Source organism: Diabrotica undecimpunctata, chromosome 4, assembly GCF_040954645.1.
Source record: "Diabrotica undecimpunctata isolate CICGRU chromosome 4, icDiaUnde3, whole genome shotgun sequence".
Classification (NCBI taxonomy): domain Eukaryota; kingdom Metazoa; phylum Arthropoda; class Insecta; order Coleoptera; family Chrysomelidae; genus Diabrotica; species Diabrotica undecimpunctata.
The window spans coordinates 109259142-109268598 of NC_092806.1; the positions used below are offsets into that span (position 1 = coordinate 109259142).

General features: G+C 32.8%; 1 pseudogene; it reads left to right on the top strand.

Moving 5' to 3' along the window:
- Positions 1 to 4: 4 nt before the first annotated feature.
- Positions 5 to 6522, top strand: LOC140438888 (uncharacterized; annotated as a pseudogene).
- Positions 6523 to 9457: the final 2935 nt, after the last annotated feature.

Consider the following 9457-nt stretch of genomic DNA (forward strand, 5'->3'; position numbering starts at 1 on the left):
GGGCATGTTTGCGCCGCAAACAATTATCTTAGACTTTTTGTACAACCGGCAACAGTGTGCGTGTCTTCACCCAGCAGTGCGCGCACCGAAGAGACGACAAGGGGGAAGAGAGACTACTAGACATCAAGCAGCAAACAGTGAGGCAGTTTCGGTAAAAGACAATAAATTCGTATAAGTTTTCATTTTACAAAAGGCAATGTTTTTGTTTTAAACAGCATTAAAGCCAGTGTTTTACAGTCCACCATAGTTTTAATTTTGCCTAGTTACAATACAATAAACACATGATAATAGTGATATAGGTCGGTAAGCTTCAGCTAATTTAGGGTTTTTTCCCGGTTTGGGAATAGGGACAACTATAATACGCTTAAAATCGATTATGCCTTTACCCTCAATAATTATCTGGTTAAATATATTCAAAAGTAATTCTTTTGCGTTATCTGGCAAATTTTGTATCATAGGATATTTGACTGCATCATATCCTGGTGAGGTACTGACGCGATTATCAAGGGCAAACTCTAATTCAGCTCTTGAAAAAGGTGTTAAGAGAAAATTATTCTGATCAGATGAGAGAGTTTCAGATGGTATTACATCTATCTGGTTATTTACGTAAGGTGGAGCTATTTTATCAAAAAAGTCGTCTACCCATGTGTTATTTAGAGGCAGTGAAAAGTTAACTTTTTTCCTGTTCATTTTCCTTGCTTGGTTCCAAATAAGACTAGATGAAGTTTGTTTATTTAATTTTGAACACCATTCAACCCAACTTTGTTTGGCCTTCAATTTCAGGAATTTTTTGACACGAGCATTCACTTCTTTGCATTTACAAAAATTTTCAAGAGAAGGCTTTTTTTTGTAGTTTACTAATGCTTTCTTTCTTTCCGAAACGGATTCATCACATTCCGAATCCCACCACGGAGCGGGAGTACGTTTACATTTAAATGATTTATATTGACAAATTGATTGTTTAGAAGCTTCATTAATACAGTCAATAAGGAAATTATATTTTTCTTGCGTGTCTGAGTAGGCGTGAGGGTTGTTAGTTTATAAGGTTTCAATAAACTGAGAGCATAATGACCAATTGGCTTTTTTAATGTTCCACTTACTGCTGGGATAAATGATATTCGCATCAGTTCCCAAGATATCGATTACAACCCTTATAACGAAGTGATTTGATCCCAAAGTATCAGTATCTACAGACCACGAAATTTTATCAAAGAGAGAAGGTGAGCAAAATGTGACATCAATCATGGAATCTGTGTTTCCTGGTCTCGTTTGGCAAGTTGGTTGTCCATTATTCATTACCACATAATCTAGATTCTGAATTGTCTCCACAATTTCATGGCCTGTTTTATCATTTTTAGATGAGCCCCACAGAGAATTATGTGCGTTCATATCTCCTCCAATGATACAAGGGTGTTTTAATTGAGAAAATAACTTATCCCAATCTTCAGTGTTAGTTTTAGCTTTCGGACACCTATATACAGAGAGTAAAGTTAAATGACTTTTGTTATAGTTGATTTCAATACCACAAGCCAGCAATTCTTTATTATAATTTTTTTTAATTTTTATGTTTTCAAAGGGAATACCAGTTTTAATTAAAATAGCAACTCCGGAATAGCCGTCATCCCGATCTTCGCGAATTACATTATAACCTCTATAACTATAAACAACATCCCGTTTAAACCAGGTTTCACTTATTAAAGCTATATCAATATCTTCGGTTATTAAAAAGTTGAGAAGGCTGTTTTTGTTAGCAACAGCTGATCGAGCATTCCATTGTATTATTTTGAGTTTAGCTTTGAAAGTAATTAGATTAGTTATTTTTTAAAAATATTATCTAGAACATTATTAATACCTTTGGCTAACATATTAATATCAAGTGATTTTGCCTGTTCTAAACAATTAATATTTTGAATAAAATCTGAGAAAAGAATTACTAAAGAATCTACTAATTTATTTTTTTCATTGTCTACAGTTGAAAAACTTTCCTTGTTTAAGGGTGGTAAAGGTTGAGATGGTCCAAATCTGAAAGGGATGTGAGGAGATGTAGGATATTCGGAAGTTGGAGATGATACTTTTCTTTTTTTATTTTCTCTATAATCAGTGCTTGATTTACTACAACTTGGTTGACTAATATTTTTGGTTTTCTGTAAATGAGGCCTCAATAGGTTGGAATAAGCAGGTTTATTAACTTCAGATGTGTTAGTTAATTTTGGAAATTCTCTATCTGAATTTGACAATATTTCAAATCTGTTATTACAAATAAGACCAGAAAAAGAAGAATCGTTTAAATTTTTGGCCTCCAAATATGAAATTTTATGTTCAATCATGATATTTTTTATTTTTTTTTTGATGTTCGAAAAAAGAACAGTTTTTAGAGATTGATATATGCTTATCACTTTTACAGTGTATGCAATACATTTTTTTTTCATCACATGTATGTGTATCAGTTTTAGTTTCTCCACATCGTATGCAGTATTCCTGTGTACCTTTACATTGTCTAGAAATGTGTCCAAATTTGAGGCATTTATAACATTGTGTAACTTTACCTAACAATTTTTCAACTTGAAAATATACATAATTAATTACAACATAGTTTGGTAAACAATTGCCTTCAAATGTAATTATAACATTACGTCTAGGTACATATTCTGTATTTCCATCCTTTTCTATTTTCCTGTGCATTCTTTTAATATCAATAATTTGTGAACTAGAGGTCATATATTTTTTCAAATATTCAATGTTATATTTGGTATCGACATCACGTATCAGCCCTTTGATTTCTAAGAGGTGATTGGGAATATACGCCTTTAAATTATCGTCTTTTAAATGAATATTAGTGACTAATTTATTTGCATCCAAAATAGATTTGAGGATTACTTTAACACGGTTTCTTCCTATACTTTTAATTTCCTTAATATTGTTGATCTTTAATTTTTGATGTAAAGTATCACCCACAACCATAGGGTGCAATCGGCCTATATTCTAATCATTGGTCTTTTCAACATATACACAACAATTTTGAAAATCGTAGTTACTAGAATTAATAATTCCTGTATCCATATCTTGTTCACTAACACTAACAACTTCAGAAGTATTTAGTTCGCGCATTGGCGTCTTATTAGTATTCTCCCCCATCAGGGGAGAATATTTTCACTTTTTTATCACTATTTTACTATAATATGTAAATATTTTTAAACACGACGAAATTAAAATATTCTAATTGTCACAAAAACTGGGAGCTTAATGACTTTATCAATAAACACGTCTACCCGATATCAATGTATCGCTTCGACTGATGAGCTTTTATTAGTAAATTTGCTTATTTTTCTTGACAATAAACAACGTTTTATTTTGTATTGTTTTTAGTTTTTTGAGTATGTTACTAGATGTAACATATAATTTAGTAATGTTAATTTTAGTATAAATGAAACAATGGCCAATGGGATGTGTCATTATCTGTTTTTATTCATATTTATTTGTTAATACATTTATTGTTGACTATTTGTATAAACAGTTGTTCAAGTTTGTTATTTAATTTTTATAGAGACGATGTAAATATTTTAAAATATTTTATTGAATATGTAAGCTTCTCTTCCTCTCAGCTTATTATTAAATATGTAAATTTTCAAAATTTTTGTTGATAATTTGCTGATATATTTTCTAATGTATGTTGTTCTGAAGTCTTTAAGAGAAAACTTTGTTTAGTTTATTTAATCTTGAGTTCCTTCATGAGTTTCAGGTTAAAACTAATTGGCGCCCATTTTGTTTTGCAATTTGTCTTTTTTCTGTGTTTCTTGTTCTTCTTGGTCAAACTGTTACATTTTATTGCCTAATTATTATCGTTCGTTTATCTATCTGTAGTAGTGTTGTAATCAATCAGTAACCGACTCCAAATACGATCGATTTGTTTCAATTGTTCATTATTTTTAATACTTTTCGTTGCCGCTTAAAAGAAATAACGAGTAACCGATTGATTGAGATGAGTCTACTGAAAACCGAGAGTATTGAGAGGCTATTTCTTTACTTTCTGCGATAACAGCGAGTCTTCTTCTTGAGGTAGACTCCCACTACTCGTTTATTTGGCAAATATTTATCACTTGCCGATAAATATTTGCTATATAGCGGAAGTGGTTTAGTCGGCCATTAGTTCCAGCCATCGAAATTTAATTTGAAATTTAGTGTATTTTTTAAGTACGTAAATAAGCTGATATTAGCCCAGATATGTGTGGAGGATTCATGTGCACGTATTTGAATTGCCAGCAGTGCATCAGATGAGTTTTAAATCAAAACAAGGCTAAGACAAGGCGATTCACCTTCCCCTTTATTATTCAACTTCGCTTTGGAACACGCAGTTAGAAAAGTACAACCAGAATTAACGAATGGCTTCGCTGCCCAGGGAGCGAAGGTACTGTTACCTCTTGCTGTCGATATCGACACAATTGTAGAATCTTTTTAAAAGCGAAGCCAGGGAAATGAGCATTAAGGTCAATGAAGACAAGACCAAGTACATGGTAGTAGCCAAATATCTAAGATTAATAATAAGACACAATACTTTGATACATGAATACAATTTCGAAGTTGTCAAAGAATGCAAATACTTAGGACCACTGATAACAGCCCAAATTAGGGTACGTTTATATTGGAGCTGGGATAAATGATAAGAGCGGCGATACTAGCGAAGCAAAGAAAATGATGTGATTATTTTATATGCAGGTGTTTATATTGGAGCGACCCGTTGAGCCATGCTTGGCAGCCGAGCAACGATAAGAGCGACGATAATTGTTCCGTCTATTTTCTTTGCGTTTATCAGAGATGCCGGCAGGGATATCGACAGCTTAATTAGTGAAATATGTATTAGATCCCTTGTGGGACCAAAAAAATAAAAATCATCTGACATGACATTACTTGTTGTGACATGAGTTTAGTTGTGCTTGTTTCTTGAACTTTATGCTCAATACCTTCTCTGCTAATAATAATATTATGCAGCAAATAGATACACTTCACAATATTATCAGCTACATCTGTAGATGTTTGTATCGCTGTCCCTAAAATTCTGCACTTAGAATACAGTATGCCAAAAGCACATTCAACATTTCTTCGTACTCTTGATAATCTGGCATTAAAATATTATCTGCATCTAATTGTTGTCTTTCATAAGGCTTTAATGAGTTGTGGAGAAGTGGATAGGCTTCATCACCTATGATAACCTGGCGTACAGTGATGTCTGAGTTTGGTAAAGCACATTCGTTGGGAATATTAAGTCGCCCATCTGACAGGTACAAAAACAATGCTGAAGACCTGAAAGTTCCCCCATCACTCTATTTGCCGTAACCTCTAACATAAATGTTTATAAATTGATAATTAGCATCAACTAATCCTTGCGAAAGAATTGAAAAATATTTTTTATAGTTATAAAACATTGTGCCAGAATGAGCAGGGCAGTTTAATTTAATATGTTTCCCGTCGATGGAGCCGATGCAGTTAGGAAAGTTCCAAAAAATATAATAATCGTCTGCTACTTTCCTAAAATCATCTTCACTGGGGATTTTCACGTGGAACAGTTGAAGTGTTTTCTAGATTATTTTAAGCATTTTTCTAACAATTCTTGAAACTGTTGCAACTCCCATGCGGAAAGTAAACGCCAAACTTCTAAACGATTGACCAGTTGATAAATACCTGTAATGTAATATAGGCCATTTAGTTCAGTTTATTTAATTACTATTTTTAATAATATATACTTTATAATTTTTATTATTTATTTTAGGGACATTGGTACGGAATAAATGGAAGAGTTTAAGCAACAAATTTAGGACTACCTTGGCAGCCATTCCTAAACCGAAATCTGTAGATTCTCAAACATATGAATATACAGGAGAATGGAAATATTTTAAAAGTCTTTTGTTTCTAAAAGATCAAATTACTCCAAGGAAATCTAACGGCAATTTCCACAGAAATAATGACGATATTGTAGATGAGTCATCCCAAACGTTACAAGGTGAAAGTGACGAAGATGACGTAAGTGAACAGTCGGTAACAGACGACGTCCTATCTCCACTTGAGCATCTTGAACATTTGGACTCAGCACCGTCTAGCGTTACGCCATCTTCGTCGTCAGCTTCAAGTTCTGCTTGAAACTATCCCAAAAAGCGTTTAGCAAAAGAAAATATAGGTCAAGCTTTACTACAGGTAGAAAAACAAAAACTGAAGTTTTTATAGCAAAAAAAGAATAAAAATGAAGAAGCTGAAGATTTGAATTTTTTTCAAAGCTTACTACCGCATGTACGAAAATTTTCAGCTTACGATCAGCTAGAATTCAGAATGGGGGTAATGAAATTAACTAAGAAATTTCTAAAACCAAGCGAAAATAGTCATGCAGTTGAAAATACTACGAACTCCAATTACGGCTCTACACCCAGCGGTCACGTCAATACAGCAAGAAATTTTTATAATGAGGCAGAAACACATTTAAATTTACCTAAATCACAGTCTCATTTATATGATACATTTACTTTATTGAATTAAACCTGGAGCGTTATTTTAGATATTTGATATTCAACTCATTTAAAGGTTAAAGTTTACTTTTTTATTATTTTTCTAAAGTTAGCGTTACTACTACTTTCTCTTCTGTCTGTTTATGTTTTAAATTATGTTAGAATAAAGTTTTTTTATAAAATATGACTACAGTTATTATTTACCTGATTGTAATCATTAGCCGCTCTTCGGATAAAATTGGTCTACTATGACAGTTTCAATCTGTACTCGGAGCACATTTTTGAAGAGGCTCTAAAAGATATTGATGAAGGCATCTCAATAAATGGAGTTAAGCTCAATAACCTGCGGTATGCAGATGATACAATAGTGTTTTCCAATACCATAGAAGGGCTGCAAAACTTAATGAACAACATAACGGAAACAAGTAGAAAATATGGACTGGATATAAACACCAGCAAAACCAAGCTAATGATCATTAGCAAGGAAAACATAACTAGACGGATCGGCTATGGACAAAGAGGTTATTGGAATGGAGACCAAGGGAAAACAAGAGAAGCATCGATCGACCATCTAGACGATCGGCTGACAATTTAAAAAAAAATAGAAACTGGATGAGAGTGGCGCAAGATAAACGGGGTTGGAAACACGAGGAAGAAGCCCATGTTCAGCAGTGGGCTTTTGAGGCTGGATGGTGATGATAAGAGACGAGATAACAGCAGAGTAGAGACTAAATCATAACCAGGAACCCCAAGCACTCAATTTAGAAGAAAACATAGTACGATACATAAAGGCAGATTTCAGTAGAAGAAGAAGAAATGAATAGGTGGTTTGGAAATCTAATGGGCCTGTAGTTTTTAAGATCTAATTTGTCACTTTTTTGTGAAGAAGGATTGTAACCAAAGTAAACATAAATCAAAAAGTGTTTGAATTTGTGACATCAAGAGTGTACTTGCAAGCTTAATTGTCTCCATGACAACGCCATCTTCCCCCAGAGCTCTATTACATTTTATATTTTTAAGAGCATGTTGAATTTTTCCCCGTGATATATGTGGTATACCCTCTCATCCTATATTTTGTATTTAAGGTAGCAATTATACAGTAAAACATATTTTAACATTCACCACAAGATAAATAAATATTGTTAGGAGAGATTTGAAAAAAAATTATTACACTAAACTTATATATTACACTTATACTCATTTTTACATTTATAATTTTCTAGACATTCTGGAACTATCAATTTATATACTATACAAATTTATATACTTCCAAGAGAAATTAAATCCGCAACATCTTTCATTAAGTTTCGTAAGATGACAAAAATCTATCTCTCTGAAAGACCATATTATTCAGTTGACGAGTTTCTTAATGTATAACAAAGAAACAAAATTAATATTGTTTATAATTACATCTGGATGTCAAGTGATACAATAATTTTACTAATTTAAAATTGTATTGTTCTGTTTTTTATTATATTTGTTTTTGTTTTATACTTTTTTTTTGTACGTTTTGACTGATTTTTTTTAAGCTTTGTCCATAAAATTGTTCAATAATTTTCATTGACATGACAATAAAGCATATTTCTATTCTATTCTATTTGTTGAGCCAGTTACATTTTGTTTAATTTTTTAATGGCATAGACATTAGTCGTTCAGCCAGTTACAATTATATTTAACTATCATGCTCTCCTTACTTTTTTGCACCCTAATGAAATTCTTCGATTACCAAACACCATGCGATAAGAGGTCAAATTGACACCAAGTATACTTATTTTACGAATTTGATAAAAAATTTTATCTTGTGTTGTTGGAACTAAATTATTTATATTTTGTAAGTTGAAAACACTACGAACTCCAATTACGGCTCTACATCCAGCGGTCACATCAATACAGCAAGAAATTTTTATAATAAAGCAGAAACACATTTAAATTTACCTAAATCACAGTCTACACACAGTCAGGCCTCGCCCGTTACACGGGCGTGGCTCGTGTAACGGTTGCATCTCGAAAGTGACTAGAAGTTTCCGGCGACGTCTCGAGTGCGAGGGAGATCGACCCGTCAAATAGACGAATTAGAGATGGAATACTCCAGCATGTTCTAGTACATAATTACTTTTATATATAAACATAACTTCTATGAGTTAAGTTTAGTGGCTAAGATATTTTCATGCTGTAAACTTATAAATAAATATATTTATATAAATTCCAACCGCTCGTTTTATTTAAAAACGCTACAGTTGGTGTCAGGTGTGGGGTTAATTGATTTATTCAAAAAATTAATTCAGCAGTGACTCTTGAAAAAGACTTCTGAACTTTTGAAAAGTATTGTTCATCGGGAACATCCGCATAGTTCGGTAGTGATCTTTGTAAAAAAGAACATTTAAAAAAGTACGTGTGTGCCTGACCAAAGATTCTGCTAGTAGAACTTTTAGTAAAACAGTTGCGTGAGCAACTAGAAGAACGCGATGAAGACTGCAGCAGGTCCAAGAAGATAGTTCAAGAATGACTAAAGACTGTTCTTAGCAAGAATGGAAACGTTCCAGAGACATTCCAGTTTTAAGCAGCAGAAGAAGCCGTTTTAACTAAAATAATTTATGGAAAATTCGAAAATGTTTCCAAAAGATTCGATGAAATATTCGAATATGTATCTAGAAGATTCGACGAGACTTCACAAATTATTAAAGAAATATGTATTCAGAACAATGAGAAATTTGAAGAAGTCTCAAGAACATTCAATAAGATACAGAAAAATATAAACGACAAGATAGAAGACGTAGAAGAGAAGATCAAACAAATTAGAGACCATGATAACTAACACGAAAGTGCTACCACCAGTTAATACGGTAGCCTTAGATCCGGTAGTAAAAGAAGAATCACCGAGAGACGAAACGACACATCATATGAGATTCAAATTGCCACCATTTGATGGAAAGTCTTCTTGGTCCATATACCTTGGACAATTTGAA